The sequence below is a fragment of the Pan troglodytes genome, chromosome 9, assembly GCF_028858775.2.
Source record: "Pan troglodytes isolate AG18354 chromosome 9, NHGRI_mPanTro3-v2.0_pri, whole genome shotgun sequence".
Lineage (NCBI taxonomy): Eukaryota > Metazoa > Chordata > Mammalia > Primates > Hominidae > Pan > Pan troglodytes.
In genome coordinates, this window is record NC_072407.2 from 81,314,783 (window position 1) to 81,334,283 (window position 19,501).

Here is a 19,501-nt window from a genome sequence, read left to right on the forward strand (position 1 = left end):
AAAATATAAAAGACCATTAAAAATACCAGGAGAAATAAAGCAAAGAAAAGGGCCACAATCTCAACACATTCATGTCCAACAATTTGGGCTTTTTTTTTTTTCTTTTTTTTTCCTTCTGTACATAAGAGTTTACCATTTTTCAGAGCAGAGGCTATCAAGATATACTATATTAAAAAGCACCACGCCAGTCATGATTTTCCTCTCTTGCCACCTGTGTTAGGCCGTGACAGTTGACCATTGCCCTTATTAACTCATTTTCCTTCCCGTCCTTTTCATCAGTTTCCCCAAGGCCTTTCCAGGTATGTGGTCAGGTCTCTGACAGGCACTGTCCATACCTGAGCCCAGAAGAATGAGAAGTGAGCAACTTTTGGAGCCCTCAGACTGGTCTTTCCCTAGTCTAGGTTCAGTTACCTCATATGAAAAGCAGGGAAACTGGACCGGCTGGTCACAGATACCCTTTTTAACTTGAAAAAGCAAGGCTAAGGAAAAGAGAAGGAAACTCATATATTTGAGTCCCTACTATGTGACAGCTATTGAGCTAATAATATCTACAGATATGATTTCATGATCCTTATAACCACCCTGGGAGAGTTTACAGGGAAGAAAACTGCAGCTCAGCAAGGCTCAGCGAGCCGTCTAAGGCCTGATGCTGTAATTTTGGTACCCCATTCATATTTTTGCCATATCCATGTGTCACCTCTACTATCATTTACTAATTTTTCCAAATCAATTCATATTTTTTCTTAACTATATTTTTAAATAATTTTCAAAAAATGTTTCTGCAGCTCTCTATTTCTGCCCTTTCTCTCCTATGAAAAGCAACCTTGCAACTAAGATAGGTTCTGTAACAACGTTGCTAACAACGTAAAGGAATTTGTCATTAAAACCATTCGGACAATATCTAGGAAGTCATAGGTGTGAGGTGCTGTATCCACACACACACACACACACACACACATACATACACACACACAATTTATTAAAATAAATTAGTTTTGGAGTTGAAAACGCTCATCCATGTACTATGCCAACTCCCAGTGGTGCCCCTGCTACATTTTGGGGAGCTGGTCTGAAGTCCTTCAATGCACTGTGACTTCAGAACTGAAGTCTTTCATCTTTCAAAGCTGAAATCGTAAAAATGCCTAACACTTAGTCTATGTCAAGAAAGTCACTAGGGTCACACAGCTAGTAACTGAAGGAGCCGGGACCAGGCCTCTGCTTGCCTGCTTCTAACCCACCCCAGTGCCCCAGGAGCGCACTCAGTTTCTGTCCCCATCCTCAGACCCCAGATATGCAATTCTGTGCCATCTGGCCACCAATTAAGTTGTTTTCAAATCCAGGCGGGTTCATCCTGTTTTGTTACATTGTCCTCAGCTTTTCCGTAAAGTGACTAGATTATATCGATACTTATTTACATTCCCAAAAGAGCGCTTTGGTATAAAACTGCATAATTTCTAAAACCACATTTTGAAAATATGAACTGAACGTGATTCTTTCTTCAACGATCCAAAATAGTAACTGAGGAAATAGAAAAGCCTGATAACCTAATACGCAGGAATGCCATTGCCACCGCAAATGAGTATAAAATCCCAACCCGGTCAGGGGAAGTGGGAGAAAGTGGCAAAGTGACTATACTGGACACTAATCGAAGCTGTTGTCTAGTGTCTTTCTAAAGCTCTAAGCTTCCATTTCCTGTCATCTGGTTTTAAATTAATTGGCATGAATTTTTTATGACCAGAGAGCAAACAGGTTGAATGTCCCATAGAACTGGGTTGGGCTTGCTTTCTGCTGAGCTCCCCATTTCTGCACTGAATATGAGCTACAAACTATGCAGAAACAGGAACACAAATGGACCCCTGACTATTCATTCTCTGTGCAATGACACCTCTTCCAGGAAGGCTTCTCCCACCAACCTGAGTCAGAATTAGTCCCCCCTCCTCTGGCTTCCCTCAGGGCAACACTTCTTGCAGACTCTGCTACACTGCAGTCATGCATTGTTTTCTTTTTTTTAAAAAAAGTATTTTCTTTCTGACTATTCACTAAATACAATAAAAACTCACCTAACACCATCAATATGATTTTAGATATATTTCCTTTTAAGCTTTTTTGTATGAATACTCACGCAGACATCCACACAATGTACATTCAGATGCTTTACAAGGTGGGATCATACCATACAAGCTAATTTTAATCTATCTTTAATTTAGTAAAATAGCATGCTTTTAAATGGTTACGTAGATTTATAATTAATCTCCTACTGATGGACATAGCATTGTTTCTAATTTTTCACTAGTGTAAATACTCTAATATCTTTGTACATATTTCTTGTAGAGTTGTTTGATTATATGCTTATACTGTATTGCTTAACATTTTAAAAAATTATAGCTGCTGCTCACCCGAGTGTATCACTTGTCATTTTTACCAGCAGTATATGAGCATGCCAATTCCTCTCACTCCCATAAATATTAGGCATTAGCATACTTTAAAAAATCTCTATTGATGTGATAGGTAAATGGTACCTAATTATTTTAATCTGCCTCTCTTGAATATCAGTTAAACATCTTTCTCTCGGTTTCCTGGTCATCACATTTCTTCTTTGGGAACTGCATGTTCGTTATGCTTTACTCATTTTGGGTGTTAATCTCTTTCTGGTTGCTGCATAAGGGTTTGCTATTTGTCTTTTACCCTGATTATTTTTAGCTTGCTTCCAGCATGTCTAATCACAGAAAAGGGCACCACCAGAAATCTGGGTACCTGTTTCCTACCAGAAATCTGGGTACCTGTTTTGACACCCCCCTGCATGTCACTACTCACAGCCAATCAATCACCAAGTCCTATCAGTTCTACCTCCTAAATACACCTTAATTTGGCTCCTTTCCCTCCCTCTCCATCTCCATGCCCTCATTCATGACACCATCATCTCTCTGGGGGACTTCTGCAGTGGCCTCCCAGTAGTCTCCTACATCTTCTACTCCAATTCTCTCACCACCTGAAGCCAGAAGTATTTTTTAAATGCAAATTGAGTTATCTTTTCTGCCTAAAACTTTCTGACAGTTTCCTATTCTACTAAAGATAAAATCCAAAGTCCTTCATGTGTTGCTTTGCCTCACAAGGCTGCTTCCAGAACCTGGCTTCTGTACTGCTCGGGTATTGCAGATACATCCATCTGCCCCACAGTCTCTGTAATTGAGCCACACTGGCCCCCTTTCAGGTTTGCAAATATCAAGACCCTGGGTGCTGCTCCCTTGGGCTGAAAGGTTGTTTGCTTTCCTCTCTGCCTGGCTGACCCAAATGAACTCTTCAGGCTTCTCAACTCCAATGCCATCTCCTCTGAGAAGCCCTGAACCCCTAAGTTAAATAAGCCCCTCTGACTATTTACTAGGGTTTCCTTTGCAGCACATCTCACAACTGTACTTAAGCACTGTTTGGCATGGTTGGTTTAATGAGAACCAGGCTGTATGCTCTATGAATGACATGGTTTGGATCTGAGTCCTCACCCAAATCTCATGTCAAATTGTAATCCCCAATGCCACAGGCGGGTCCTAGTGAAAGGTGATTGGATCACGGGGTGGATTCTCTTGAATGGTTTAGCACTATCCTCTTAGTACTGTTCTCTTGATGACGAGTGAGTTCTCTTGGCATCACCCCCCTTGCTCCCTCTTCTTCCTCCTGCTCCAGTCATGTGAAGTATCGGCTTCCCCTTTGCCTTCCGCCATGATGGTAAGTTTCCTGAGGTCTCCCCAGAAGCCCAGCAGATGCTGTCATGCTTCCTGTACTGCCTGCAGAATGTGAGTCAATTAAACCTCTTTTCTTTATAAACTACGCAGTCTCAGGCATTTCTTTGTAGCAGTGCGAGAACGGACTAATACAATCAGGACAGAGACTTGGTCTCTCCTGCCTACCACTGTCTATCCAGAATTTAGCATGGTACTTGGCACATTCTAGGCACTCAATAAATACTTCCTGGATTACTTTCTTTAAAAATATATATTAAAAATATTTAAATAACCTACCTATTTCAAGGATCAAGCAATCACCTCTAGGTTTTCATAAGAAATTAACACAGGTCTTCACACAGAAAGCAGCTCCAGTGACAAACCAGTCCTGTCTTCAAATGTGCAGGGTCTAATTTAAGCCTATTCAAGAAGGACTGTTCCATTTCTCTCCATGTACAAAACTCAAAGCTCTGGCTTGGGCAGCCACAAGTACACTAGGGTGAAAGTATCTCAAAAAGTCCATGTCTCATGCTTTTCTGCAGCTCCTTCCTCTCTCCACCCTATGTTTTGCCTCCATTCAGTGAATGCCTCTTAAGTGGACTTAATTTCAAATTATATATTATATCTAATATAGTATACCAAATTATATCGAATTCACTGCCTTCTCTCCCAACATTTTAAAACCAATTTGCATTACTAGCATTATTGACTTGATGGTTCTCTATAGATCAATACCTATATTTATGAATATTTTCTTAAGTTACTTTCTTGAATTGATTGTTGGTCAGAGAGGCTCAGTACTTCTCTAGCCACATCTCTTCCCTGTTCCCTGAGTTCACCTTGTCCTCAATTCAGCATTTAGTTCACCGAATTAACTGAAACTGTATTTCCCCACTTTCCTATAGGGTCTCCAGGATGTAAGTCTGAGATCAGGCTGCGGTGTAGAGCCACCATTTCCTTGACTTAATTTGGACTCTTCTCAAACTCACCACAAAGCACTTTAGGCATAATGATCAGTTGCATGTAAGGTGTTGATGCCCTCACTTTGGTCATCTTAGGCCACTAACATACTAGTTCAAGGAGTAGAAGGAGGTCAGCAGGTCAGATATTTGCTGGGGCCTATTATGGAGGGCTTAGGAACTCACTCATGCCAAGGAGGCACAGGATAAGAATAAAAGCTCATTTCCTACCCTGGAAGAAATTGGGTTTTAGTTGGGAAGACAAGACCAATAGGCAGTAAATTGTCTTGGCCTTGCCTGTGTCTGAAGCCTCCTCTCTTCAAGATTCTGCTTCAAGAATCTGCTTCAAGATTCCTTTTATTTAAGCATCCCTCTATATAGCTGAAGATTCCAGGAAGAGGAACTGGAATAACTGGTGAGGTCCACTAGGTCTTTGTTAAATGTTGCATTGGCTGTGGAATCAGAGTTTGGGTTTTACCCCTGGTTCTATTTCCTCCTCTCTGGGTGACCTTGGGTGGCATATTTAACCTCCCTAAGCCTCTGTGTTTTCATCTGAAATGTGGGGATAGTAAAAGTACCTACCCCTGGGTTGCTGCAGTGCTTATGTGTCTATGACCTAGTAAAGGCTCAACAAATGTTGGTGAATGTTATTCTAATTGCTAGACTGTGATAATCTTAGCTAACAATAAAGTATTTACTGTGTGCCAGACATTGTCCTAAGCACTTTACAAATATTAACTCATTTAACCCTTATAAATAATTCTGTGAGTTAAGTACTATTATTTGCCTCATATTATAGATAGAAACTGGGGGTAGTGAGAGGCTAACAAAATTGCCTGAAGTCACAAAATAAATGCTGGAGCCAGGATTTTGAACCCAGGAAGTTTGGCTCCAGAAGTCATGCTCTAAACCATTAGACTATCAATCATCATAATAATCATTTAATGAGTTACTATAAATTTTAGTTACTAATAATCATGATTTATTTTTATTAATGATGGATGGCTGGCCTACTCAAATAGGTCCCCAGGCAGCTGGGGTGATTGGGATGGGGTTTGGGCTGGTAGCGTGTTAAGAAGCCATCCAAGCTCACTGAAGTTCAAAAGAGTCTTCCAGTTCCAAGCAGGAACCAAGGATCTGAACAGGAAACCAGGGCAGAAGCCCAGTTGTGTGTGTTGGGCTAATATGGTAGGAGTGGGAATGGAATATGAGATAGCCTGGTAAGCCCTGGGTACTTTGGGAAAAGGGGTGGAAGAAGGGCATCTGAACCTCCAGGCTTCACCTACCAGGAGGGCTGAGGCTTCCACTGCGTGTCTCACTGTATCAAGGTGGACTCTAGGGCTAAGTGGGTCACAACCTGCAAGGGAAAGGTCCCAGTAACTTGGCAAAGAAGGGCTAGAGAAGGTGCAAGCTAATGTCTTCTTTCTGGAAGTCTCTGCTCTCCCTGCTCACAAAGTTCCAGGAATCCTAAGGCTCAGAGATGCTTCTTGAGCTGGAAGTATGGCTCAGAGATCCTTCTTGAGATGGAAGTATCTACTCTTGAGGTGCGAAAGCCAATTTCAGGAAAGTCTGTTGATCTAAGCTGAGTTGCTTGCATTGCCACTGGATGTCTGAGTAAAGATGAGCTCTCCTCCAGGGACCATGGTCTGTCAATTCCAGCTTTATCATTAATTATCAGGCCTTGGATTTTCCCCCCTGGACATCCACTGCTGATCAGGTCCTTGAAACATGCTCACTTTGGTTTTCTTCAGAGTCAAAGATTTTGTCCTTTCTCCCTCCCTCTTGTTTAGGTATCATTTTTGAGAGCAGTCATGGTGGTGTGAAGCAATTTAGGATGAGAACACTGTACTGCAGCCACAGGACCTCAGCCTCAACAACCTACCAACCTACCGTGGCTTAGTGGGGCCAAAAGTGAAATCCTAATGTATTAACTGGCCTCCAAAGACCAGCTGTATCCTCCTCTGGGTGCTCTCATCACAGCTGCCTCCTCTGCAGGTGCTCCCCAGCTGAAGACACTCTGCATCAACTTCCTTTCAGAGTGAGATCGTTTTCTGTGTTGTGCAGCAGAAATAACAGATTTTCTTATTTACCTAAAAACATGGAAAGTCTAAGAACAATCTAAGAGGTTGCCTCATACTGCCACTTCTTTTCAACCAGGCCCACAGAACCATGTGAGAAAGCCTTTTTAATAGAAAAACAAAAACAAGGAAGTCAGCTCTTCTTGAAAGAGAAACTTTTCCACTCAGCAACTTTCTACTCACCCTCTTTCATTTAACAAGCAATGTTGATTGCTTACTGTGAACGTCAGACTCAGATTACAATTGGTGGCTGGGAAGAGTGAAAAGAGCATGGGCCTGATCCATGGTCAAATCCCAGCTCTGACTCATGTAAGTTGTGTGACACTGAGAAAGTTACTTAACTCCTCTGAGCATCAGCTTCTTTATCTGCAAAGTGAAGATCTTTATCCCAGCCTTTCAGAGCTGATGTGAGAATTAGCATTTCTCAAACATCTAGCTGAGGCCTTCAAGTCAGTCCTTAAGAATACTCACTGCTTTTACCATTTCTACTACTAATCATGGTTAATAAGACATGCTCACTGCACTCAACAGGTCCAAAGTGTTACTGGTGGATGGGAAGCCTGTTATCTATAGTGGGATCCAGTGAGGAAGAGGTCAACTCTACCGGGATGGAATGGGCAAGACAGACTTCAAGGGAGACTCATGAGCACAATCTTTTCAAAACAAAAGGTCTGTGGCAAGAGGCTTAAAACGTAGATACATCCTGAGAAGTACAAGCTTTAGAAGGAGATGCGGAACCTCTGACCGAGCACAGGGACTACAAAGGGCTCAGGGGCCAGCTTCTAGCAATGCGGTCATCCACCAAAGGCTTTTAAGCTGGGTAAAGAGAAGGCCAGATTTGTCCTTGAGATAATCACTCTAGCTGCATTCGAGACAGACTAGAGGGATGAGGCTAGGAGGGAAGCTGGGACAGAGCTGCAGAGCCGAGGCTGATCTAGGCCCAAGGAAAGGGTCCCTAACTTCATTTGTGAAGCCACTGGTCACCCTTGCCAGCAACTTCCAGCAGCCTGGCCACAGCAGCCCAATTCCTGAAGGCTGTGGGCCTGGCTGCCTCAGAGCCGACCTGTGGAGGGTCCTTTCAGGAACCAACTGCAAAACCATCCACCCAAGCTGTTCCTCTCTGACTCTGCTGGCACAGGGGCTCCTCTGCTTCAGGCCCTCTGATCCCTGCACCACTCGAGTCTGGAGCCACGGACAGGGTGACTGAGCTGCTGCCCTAGCCTGTACCAGTCCAATTAATTCAATTCCATGCAGTTAAATGATGTTTTTGTGTGGATCCTGTGCTCATCTTTGAGGGTTGTATGACACTGTAAGAGACAAGGCACACGAGCTTTATAGTAAAAGAGACACAGCTGTTCTGTAACCCAGAGTTTTAAAAGTTGCTGGAAAGTGCTCAAGAGAGGGCTGAGTGACAGTGTTCCACTCAGGGATATGGGAGACAGGGCCAGGGATCCTCCTTGGCAGCATCAGAAAAGCTTTATAGAAGAGGAGCACACTTGCCTGGGCCTGGAGACTAAGAAGGCCCTTGATAGTCAAAGGATGAGAAAGGGGCATTTAGGCCAAGGGAAGGTGTGTGGGGAAAGTGCTGTTGCCTGTGGTGGCTAGACCACAGTAAGGAAAGGAGGTGAGAGAAGACCAGGGCAAGATAGGTGGGCTGAGGTCGTGCTGGGAAGGGCCTGAGGTCACTTTCTATTTTCTTCCCTAAGGTAAGAAATTGTCACATAAGGAGCAAGACAGTAATTTTCATTCAGTACCAACTATGCCCCTGGTAGTGTGCATTATATGAACTCTACATGCACACATTTAGTCTGCATTTTATAACCATCCTCAGAAGCAAATATTATCACCATGCCCATTTACAACCAAAGAAACCAAGGCTTAGAGGGATTATGTGGCCTACCCGAGGCCACTGAGGCAGAAATGGAACTCAAATATATGCATTCCAGCCCAATGACGCCCCCTCTGTATAATACTAACTCCCTAAATGGTGGAGGCAGATGTATGTCCTTCATTCAAACAGCCAAGAAAATCTAGATTCATCATCACCACCACTGCTGCCATAGTCGTGGACTCCAAATTTGATTTCGTAAGGGAGAAAATGTACCAGATGTGCCTCTTTGTAACAGGATCTTTTGAGATTCCTGAGGATATATGTTTAAGTAAAATCAACCACTATCTGACCACCTGTGCTCACTGATGACTTACAATGTGCAAGGTGCTTCCACTCCATGTTCATAATAACCATCACAACAACCCTATAAAGTCGGTCTTACTCCCCCAGTTTTATAGTTGAGGACATGGAGGCTCAGAGAGGCAATGTGAATTGCCCCAGATGCACAGAGTGGCAGCGGGAACTGGAAGCACGTGTTGTGGTGCTTGGGCCCACCTGTTCACCTCAAACTCAGAGCGCCAACAACCCAATCCTCACCGTTTCTCTCCAAAGGGTCCTCTTCTGCTGATCCCCATCTCAATAAGTGATGCCACCTTCCACCGGCCGCACAAGCTAGAAACCTAGGTCACTCCTGACACCCCTCTCTCCTGCACTGAACCCCCTAGATCTAAGCCATCTTTGAGTCCTGCTGGTTCTAACTCCTCAATCTCTCCCAATTCTGTCCACTTCTCACCATCTCTGTTTCTACTACCCTATTCAAGCCATAGTCATCTCTCACCTGAGCTTCCACAATGGCCTCCCAACCAGTCCCCCTGCACTCGTCCTCATAGAAGATGTGACCCCAGCCCTGGTGACAGGCCCCAGCATGGCTCAGCCACTCTCAGCAGCCCCATTTCCTTTTGCTCTGCCATTCTTTCCTTTCCTCAAACACTCCATTCTGCGTGACCCTGGGCTTTTTGCTGTCTCTGTGTCTCAGCTGCCTTCTCTGCAAAAGAACAAGAATTGCCCAGGCCCCCCAGATCCAAGATTCCCCACCAAGGATCTGCCAGGTGGGGAGGATGAAAACTGAGAGGATATGGAGACCTAGAGATCTGAGCTGCACCGTGCTCTCCCACACGGGAGACCTCAACTTGGAGCCAAGGCCAGTGGGACGGCAGGAGCCTGCACTCCCTCTCCTGCTACCCCATCCTGGGCTTCTCAGACAGCTTCAGCCACCAACAATTGGGAGATGTTGGTCTGATGTAACTGAATGCCAACCAGGCTGCACAGGGCCCAGGGAATTGCCTCAGAAGCTGCTACTGGTAAGAAGGTGGCTCAGGCTGGGTGGAGAGGCCGGAGGCAGAGCTTGGCACTGAATGAGGAGCCACGGGCCTAATCCTCAAGGAGTCTGGAGTCCCAGGAGTTTGGGCAGCCTAGAGATCAAGGGCCTTCGCCTTTTTGTCCCATGGACCTTTTTGAAACTTACAAACCCTTTCTCAGAGAAATGTTTCTAAATTCATAAAATGAAAATAAGATTACAAAGAAAACCGATTATATTCAAATAGCTATCAAAATGTTAAAATGAAAAATTTGTGAGACAGTTAGATTTTTCTTCCTTTTTTTTCAGTCATAACAAGATCTAACGGCAGGTCTATTAACTATCATAACCTTGAGGTAGTGATGAGTGTAAGTGATATTTTGAGGTATCTGCAACAACTATAATGGGATACAAAAATATCTGATTCCTCCTGGTAACAAAGTCCCAGAGATTGCTAATGCTATTGTGGTTTATTACCCATATTCACAGTGGGAGAAAATGGTAACTTTCAGTTATTTTTTCCCAGCCACATGCTCACATTACCAACCTCTAATTGACAGCAGTGACCTCACTTTACAGAAGAGGAAACTTGAACTCCCAAAGGGGCAGGGGCTTGCACAGGGCTACACGGCACGTTAGAGTTAACTCGAGGCTAGCACAGGCCCCTGCTGCCTCCCAGGCCATGCCACCCACTCTGCAGAGCCACCTCCTGAGTGCGAGACCCACAGAACAATCATTTCACTTCTCTGGGCCTTAGTTTCCTCACCCGTAAAATGGGAATAACCACACACACTTTTGCAAGCTGCTGTGAGGACGGAATGAGAAAAGGAGCAGGAAAGGGCCTTGTTACCTGGACAGTGCTCTGTACTTGGGTATATCAGTAACAGGCAAGTAATTATTATGCACTATCTGATGAGAAACCAAAGGATATGAAGCTCAGAGTGGCAAAGCAGAATGCCTATAGAGATAAGACAATAAGGAGGGGTGGGGACTATGGTAGACTCTAGAACTCATGCCCTTCTGAAAAGAGGAGCATCCACTCACCACCAGTGGAGGATGGCGAGCCTAGTGTTAACAAATCTGACTTTCTAAGAGATGGTGGAAGTCCACATGTTTGGTAAAATGTCCTTGTTTCTATATTAAATTCTTTGGTATTAAAAACAGAATGTGAGCCCCAAAACATATCTATATGCTGTCAGTTTGCAGCCCCTTGGGTTTACAGGTAGGCGAATTTCATTGCCTTGGGAAGGAAAAGATGAAGCAGGTCAGTGTTTTTCCCATACAGGCCAAGAGGGTCCTCATCCCATCCTGGCCCTGGAGGTCAGATGCAGCCCATACAGGGTGGGCATTCTTGTGATAGCCACCAAGGCCTCCCAGACAAGAAAGTTAGCTACACACTTGTGCTCCAGCCCTTGGCTTCTGGGGGACTGCCTGGTGTTATTAATAACCCTGGATCGTGCTCATAGCACATCAAGGTAAACAGAGACATTCCCAGGGTGTGTACTGTAGGCAATTCTAACAGATGAAGAAGAAGCAGGCTTCCAAATATAAATAGGAAGACAAGATAAGCAGGCAGAGATCCAAGTCGGCTTCATACTGAGTTGCAGGCTGTGAGCCATAGACTTAGAGAATCATGGCTCACTGGGGCTGGAAGGGGCCCTCATTTGGAGGATAGAGAAACAGGCCCAGAGAAAAGACAAGACTTCACAAGATTCATTAGATACTTCTGATTTCTTATAGCATCGGTTTCCTCACCTGAAGAAGCTCGCAAATCCACTCACAGTTTCCAGAATGTGTCATCCTCTCCCCATCCCAGTGCTGCTGCCCATGCTGTTCCCCCATCTCTGGCCATGTCAGACTTGACTCCCAAGATAATCTGGGTCTGCCTGTGGGAGCCTGTCCTGACCCTTCCAGGCAGGGGTGGATGTGGTGCTGCTCAGCACCTCAGCCCCTGTGTCTCTGGCTCCAGCAACACATGCCACATGGAATTACCACCGTCGGTGTGTCTGCCACTCCCAAACCTCTGACGCAGGGTCCTGCCTTAGCCAGCTCAGTCTACCCAGGGCCCAGCACAGGCCCCGGCACAAAGGAGGTATTCTAGAAACAGATGCCAAATGAAACAGAGGCCAAATAAAATGAAGAACAACGCCTGATGTCAGTTCCCTCTCTCAGTGGCATAAGGAGGTTGCAAGCAAAGACTGCCATGGTGAGCTATTGCTCACCAGACACCATCTTGATATTAAGTTAACATGTCAAATGGTCCCAAGTCTAAGATAATAAGACTTTGGCCTATCATACCAAAGGCCAGCCAAAACTCTGATAAGGATGACATCTATCTTGTTAATAAAGGAGAGCAGCAAAATAAGTTGTTTTGGGGGTCCAATACGTGCCAGGCTCTAGCCTGAATACGCACTCATATGGCCTCCCTGAATTCCCTAGCTTCTGAAGAAGATACAATATGCCTATTTTACAGGTGGCTGAATAACACCCATGACCAGAAGAAGAGAAGAGAAGGCAGGACTGAATCTAAGCCACATAACTTCAGAGTTCTTTCCACTCAGTCAAAGTTGCCCTGTAGTTAACAATGGGCAGCTTTCATCCTGCCTGTTCTAGACCATGGCTTGTCCCAGGCATGGAGCAGCTGAGGCAGGGGAGCTTGGAATAAATTATTTCCCCATCCCCCTCACTCTGAGTCCTGTTTTTCCAGCCCTGCCACTGACACAGGTCTGGGGCTTGGGAAGAGGGGATGATTATGGGGGATGGCTGATGCTTTCTAGGAAAAGAAATAAAATGCAAAAACAGAGAAGCCTGAAGCCCCCACTCACTACAGCAACTAAGTGGGTAGGAGAGGGTTCTGTTCAGCCTTTTTTAAAAAATAAATTATTATTTAAACATTATTTACATTTCTGTGTTACCCCTAGAAAACTTTGGTTTAGAGAGTGACTGCTTGGAGATGAAAGTCTTCAGGTTAATTCATTCCTTCATCAGCCTAATACTAACGATTCAAATAGCAGCAAGATGGGACAAGACGGGTCTTGGCGAATGTCATGGCTAACACAATGGAAACCATTCTGATTGCTCAGAGTGTACATAGGGCATTTCTAGCTTCTGACTGGACAAAATCCTGCATCCAACAATAATTAGTACACTGAATTCCCCTGTATCCTAAATGGATGAGGCAGAGGCTTGGAGTCAGAGAGAATGAAATCTCAAACCCACCTAACCTCTCTGATCCTTGGTTTCTGTGCCTATGCCTCACAGGACTTCTGCGATGACAGTCACACAGGTCAGGTAGCCAGCACAGTGTCTGCCATTAAATGCTGGTCTCCCTGGTTCCCTATGGCACTCACCTCAGAGCCATTGGAGGCTAAGTGCTGGGGGCAGCTGGGGCATTGAGGGGAGCAGACACAGCGGATGTGCTACTTGTTTCCTCAGGCTTTGCCTCCGTCGTACTTTGTGAATCCTAGTTTGCAGATTGGGCTGATATTTTACAAGCCCACAATATACAGTTTTTTTATGAGTCCATAAAAATCTTCAAAGTGAAATCAAATTTATGTGCCCCTTTCTGGTTTACAGACTAAAGCCCAGCCCTTGAGCTTAACCTTCATGACTCTCCCATGAACCTCCCTCCTAGTGTGTACATGGTGGCCTCTACACACGTCTGCTCACCCTTCTCTAGACAGGTTCTGCCCATCCCTGCCTCTACACCTTTGCTCATGCTGTTTCTCTTTTAGAGCAATCCAAACCCTTCCAGGTTCTACCCCTGCCCACCTGTGTGAAACATTGCCCTGCAACTTAAGCCCTTGCAGCCTTCTTGGAATTCCGTGATGTTCAGATAAGTGGCCATAATTTTGATTTTCTTTTTCCCTGGGATGGTTTTATTTGCTGCAGGGTCCTGAATGAGTCTCTGAACCGTTCAAGGCCTCCACATACTCACAAGGAGGAGAGCCTCCAAGGCAGGGCTGGTGCAGACCCTCACCCTGCTATCTTCATGTGAGGAGTTCCTCCTAGCCTTCAAAACCCACAGGAAGAGCTCCCTCCTCCAGGAAGCTTCCCTATTAAGCTGGCCTTGTTCTCTCCCATCTACAGCTCCCCACAGGACTCCATCTGAATCATTCTCAGAGGACATATCACTTCCTGCCATGTAGAGTAGTCATTTATGTGGCTTGCCCCTCAACACTGTGAGCCAAGGAGGGAACGGACTATGTCTGCTCACTGCCATGGCCCTGGCATCCAGGAAAGGGCTTGACATAAGGGAGATTTCAGTAAATATTTGCCTGATTCATAAAAATAATTGCAGAAAAAAACAGGTATATAATGCTTACTATGTACCAGGCATTATTGCAAATGCTTTGCATGCATTAGCTTACTTAATACCATACATATATTAGCATATTTAAGGTGCACAGCCTCCCTATGAAAGTATGTCCTATAATGATTCCCATTCTTCAGATGAAGAAGTCAAGTCATACAGAGGTCAGGTGACACATCCAAGGTTGAGCAAGTGACAGAGCTTCTGCTTGAATCCAGACCATGTTGTTCTAGCAACCGTGTTCTTAACCACTGAGCAATAAATACCACCTCTGAATTCATTCACCTTTATAGCCTCAGTGCCTAGCAAAGAACCAGGCAGCTAGCAAGCACTCAATTAGCATGTGTTCCCAACACTTCTTGGTTGGAAGGCTGCCACCAGTCGTGGTGAGATGCAAGATGGAATGGGCACCTGCAGAGTGGATCCAACCCCTGCCAAGCCTGCCACTAGCATATTCTGAAGTGGGCTGTTCCTTTCTCTTAATGAGATGCGCAATCTCCACTCCACAGAGCCTTCCCTGCCAGGGCAAGCTACTCACTCCATTCTTAGTAGTAAGCTGACACGGGAAGGCTGTGTGCTTTGTTTCCATCAGGATTCGCTGCCCACCTAATTCTACATTCATTAAGGCTTCCAGGAAACCCCATCCCTAGTCACTGTCAGAAATAATCAGCTTGTCTGTCTGGTGATGCTCCCTGACCTAAAAACAGAAGGCAAGGAAGTAGATCTTGCATCATACTTCTCCGACTTCAGTTGTTTTTATTAATCTAAGACCCATTTTCAGGCATGCAACGTTCACTTTTCCTCAGATTACAAAATGGAAGGGAGTTTCTAGTGTTTGAGAATGCTATTCCAAAGCCAAGTGAAATTAATCCTTTCACTTATTTATTCCCAGACCTTGTGCAAAGGGAGCAGGGCTGCAGACAAAGACAACTCCAGCTGAGGGTTCTGAAGATTCCGATCCAGGTCTCCCCAACAAAGCATGCCAAAACACACGCATCAGACTCTCCTTTCCTGCCAAAATACATCCCATGTCATGTTCTCCAAAAGGATAATCCTTTGCTAAATCCTACACAATCATTTCCAATGTTTGCTGGTAATGGACACCAGAAAGCTAGTGAACTTTCCTTAGCTCTAAATACACTTGCTAATAACTCTTTCATAGAAAGAGCTCCATTCCTGCTGATTTCAAGGATCTGGAAATCAGACTCCTAACAAATTTCCTTTGACTTTGTTTCACATAATCCTGCTTCTGTCTGCTTCATGCTCTTCTCCAAGTGTGTTGGGTCCCAGCAGGCCATTGTCCTCCATGAATGATGGCTTCAGGCTCAACAAATGGCCTCCATCTATCATCACCGAGCTCCAGCGGTGACAACAGAGGCTCTTCTGTTTCCCTCCGCAAGCAGGCAGAGTAATGGCCCTGCCTCGGACTCATCTCCCCACTGTCTTGGGACAGATACTAAGATTACTGGAGTTCTGGGGAGGGGAGTAAAGGCAGGGCCATTTCCAGTTTCGACGTGAAATCCTTCTGGTCTGTGGAGACTCCATTTATGTTCTCTACTCCCCGGTGGCCAATCCTTTCTCCCATCCATCCTCCACTCTGCAGCCCAAGCCTTTCTTCTATACCTGTCATTCATCTCCCTGTTGAGCTCTGAGAATCTAATGAGAAAATCATGTTTGCAAGTACAGAATGTGCAGAGCTGTTAAGGAGGACTGGATTGGCAGTCATGAAGGCCTGGGTTCAAATCCAGCTCAGCCACTTTCAGAATGTGTGGCCTTGCAAGAGCTACTTAGCCTCTCTAAGCCTCCATTTTCTCATCTGCAAAGTAGGAATGATAATGCCTGCCTCGTGGTGTCACCATGAAACTCAAGTGAATAATAAAGGCAATGGATACTAATCACTAAGCATAGTGCCTGGCAAACAGAAGGCATTTAACTGGGGCTGCTGTTCTTTTTAGAAATGTATGCTATAATAATATTAATAAGAATTTTATGTCTTCCCTGCAACTCTAGAAAAATGGATGGTGGAGATAAATGAATTGAGTTTACCTGTGGTGTTGAGTCTTGCTGACCAGAAGTTGCGGCCGGGAAGCCTGGTGGTGCCACTTCCAACCAGCTCCAACACAACCCTGGATCTAGCGCAGACCCCAACAGGGGAAAATAAGATCTACCTCACAGTTCTGTTGTGAGTACTCGTGGTTACACAGATAAATGTCAGTCTTTGGTTCCCGGCATACAATAGGTGCCAGAGAAAGTTTGGCTAGTCATATTAGTTACTTATTTGTTAGATGCTTTATGGGAGTCTAGGACATTTTGCAAGGTGCTAGATGACTTTTGGAGGAGGAAGAGGAAGAGGGGTAGAAAAGGGGAGTAAGACATAATCCATATGCTCATGGAGCTCACAGGGTAATGCAGTGATTCTCGGCCTTGGCTACACATCACAGTCGCTTAGAAAACTTTAAAAAATACTGGTGCCCTGGCTCCATACCCAGAAACTCTGATTTAACTGGTCTGTGTGAGGCCTGGGTTTCAGTATTTGGCAGAAACTTCTCAGGTGATTCTAATGTGGCCAGGGCCAAGAACAGCTGGCTGATTTTTGGGAAGACATAAACACATAGATGTTTTTAATAATATATATGCTTAGGGTTCTAACAGAGTTATGCACAGAGGGTGGTAGGAACACAGACGAAGGCACAGATAATGCCTTGTTATTTAAGCTGAGTAATAGCGTGCGAGTAGGAGTTTACTAGAAAAAAGGATCTGCGAGAAGGGCATTCTGAGCCTGTACTGTAAGGCCCCAAATAAAGGCAGAGCTGCAGTGAGTCACCAGGCAGGAACTGGAGCAAACCAGGGCACTCAAGAGGGAAATGAGAAGAGCTGGACTGATTCTCACGAGCAGAGCTCCCTGGATCCTGTACCTGTCCCCTACTCCTCAGCTGGGGCCCTGCTCCCAGAGGTTCACCGCTCAAGACCAGAAGGCCCCCTCTGTGTAGAAAAGAGAAAAAGGGCATTCTGCAACATCACATGGCCCCTGGAAAGTTCCTTTGCTTCCTCATCAACTGTTGCCACATGTCTTGCAGAGAGGTCAAACACAGGGTGAGGCATAGGTTTGTTGTTTGGCTGGGGATAGGGGAGCAGGCACAGGTTTGCCTCCTGTCCATGGTGCTGAACAATCCTTGTGCTGGAGAACAGGGGTGCTCAAAGTGTGGTCTGTAGACACATGGCATCAGGATCCCATGGGAGCTTGTTAGACATGCAGAATCGTGGGTCCCACCCAGGACTTACAGAATCAGAATCTGCCACTTGTCAGCATCCCAAGGTGATTTGTGTGCACACATTAAAGTCCAAGATGCACTGCTCAAAGCCAGTGTTTTGAAACTGTAAGTTGCATCCCCTTCATGAGCTGTGAAATTAATTTAGAACATCCAAAAGAGAATTTTGAAAGAAAATAATGAAACAAAATGAAATACAACAGAAAAGAATAACAAATGTTAGAGTTCATCACACTTATTAGGCTGGTGCAAAAGTAATTGCACTTTCTGCTATTACATTTAATGCATTACTTTTCCTGCCATTACGTTTAATGGCCGAAACTGCAATTACTTTTGCACCAACCGAATAGTAAGAGCAAGTATTGTTACTATATATATGAGTGTTCTAAGCAGAACCTAAAAAGTATTCATTATTAGGAATTGCATTTTCAACAATGTCTGAAAGGCGCTGTTTGTTTTTTCCTAATTCTGGGACACTGGTGATTTTTATCCAGTATCTCCCAGGATTCTGAGACAGGAGAGGAAGCAGATAGCGGGAGAAATGAGGGTTATAGGTTGATACAAAAAAGAGAATGAAAGATATAAAAACAGATTGAGAATTGATATAAAAAAAAGAATGAGAGAGTGATACTGAGCCTCCAGGAGATGTATTCACTGAGAGAACAATGGGGAAGGAAAAATATAAACAAGGCTGGTTTCGACATCTTTTACCAGTTACTACAAAAGAAACAACAGCCAACCATAGCTCAATGATTGAATGAGTATCAAATGACGGAAGGAATATGGGTACAGCTTGGCGAATGTAGGTATGGACAAGTGAGTCTGTGTGGGCTAACAAGCGTACCCAGTTGTACAGAGAAGACTGGGTTGAGTATTGCTATCTGCAGAGTTACTTTAAAGTGCTCTTGACTTTCTTTTTTATTTCAATGAAATTTTGTAACAATTTACATCACCCTTAAAACAACTATTGCAGTGAGTTTATATGTTTCGATGTATGTTGCTGATTTCATATACTGAGAATTCCCTCATATTTCTGATGGTTTGCTCCCCCAGCCCCAGGAGCAGTGGTAGAGGTGCAGGCGGGCAGGCGAGTGCCTGTGGATTATAGTCAATAGCCCTGGTGTTTTGCTCCTCACCACAGGCAGATTTCTTAGGTTTCTCACTGCCCACCACCAACCAAAAAATTCAGAGGCAAAACTCTACAGAACTTTGGAAAGAAATAAGCAGAGGTCTCTTTAAAATGCACAAAGACGCTTTGTTCGCTTCAAGGGGTAACAGAACAAAATGTCAAGAGTAGAAGTGACTCTGTGATTTTTCTTCCTTTCAGAACCGGGCAATGGGAGTTATTAACCTCTTGCCACACGTCTTTTATTTCATTTATACAACACTGTCCTACATTTGATTCTGCCTAGGAAATTGGTGTCTAATGGAAGATGACAAAAAGAATGACTTTTAAAATAATTTTCTTCCAGGCTAGTAGTTTATAAAATACTGAGCTCAATATTCCCACTTTGGGAAATTCTCCACAGAGGGAATGTTATGAGACAAAAAGTTTGTTAACACTCACACAGGGTTTCAGCTTCAAAGAAGACACAACTCCATGTATCCAAACGTGTTTGTTCTACAAAATGGCAGAATGAAGTCCAGCCTATCCTCCATAATGAGCCATGAAGTCAGCTTGGACACTTTTGCTTTAATAAAAAATGACCAAGTGATATATCTGTAAGCTATAAAGGTAATTTTTTCTGGGAAGTGGGGGGCAGGGCACAGACAGGCTATCTAATTTTTAGGGCCCTGTTAAGTTCCTCGGAACCCTAAGTTAGTTGTCATGATGCTTGATATGATGAGCAGAGTGGCTGCCTCTTACTGGTAGCTATTATGTTCCTGGACTTTTATATCTTTATTAAATTCATTTGACAAACAATAGGGTGAGTATTACAATCCTTATTTTCAGAGATCGTAAAATGAAAGGTCAGAGA

The 19,501-nt window shown here is 44.4% G+C and overlaps 1 protein-coding gene across 8 annotated transcripts in view; it reads right to left on the reverse strand.

Annotated features, from left to right (window-relative positions):
* TENM4 (teneurin transmembrane protein 4) overlaps positions 1 to 19,501 on the reverse strand; it is a 3,006,191-nt gene that overhangs the window by 636,822 nt on the left and 2,349,868 nt on the right. The gene's annotated exons all lie outside the window — the stretch shown is intronic.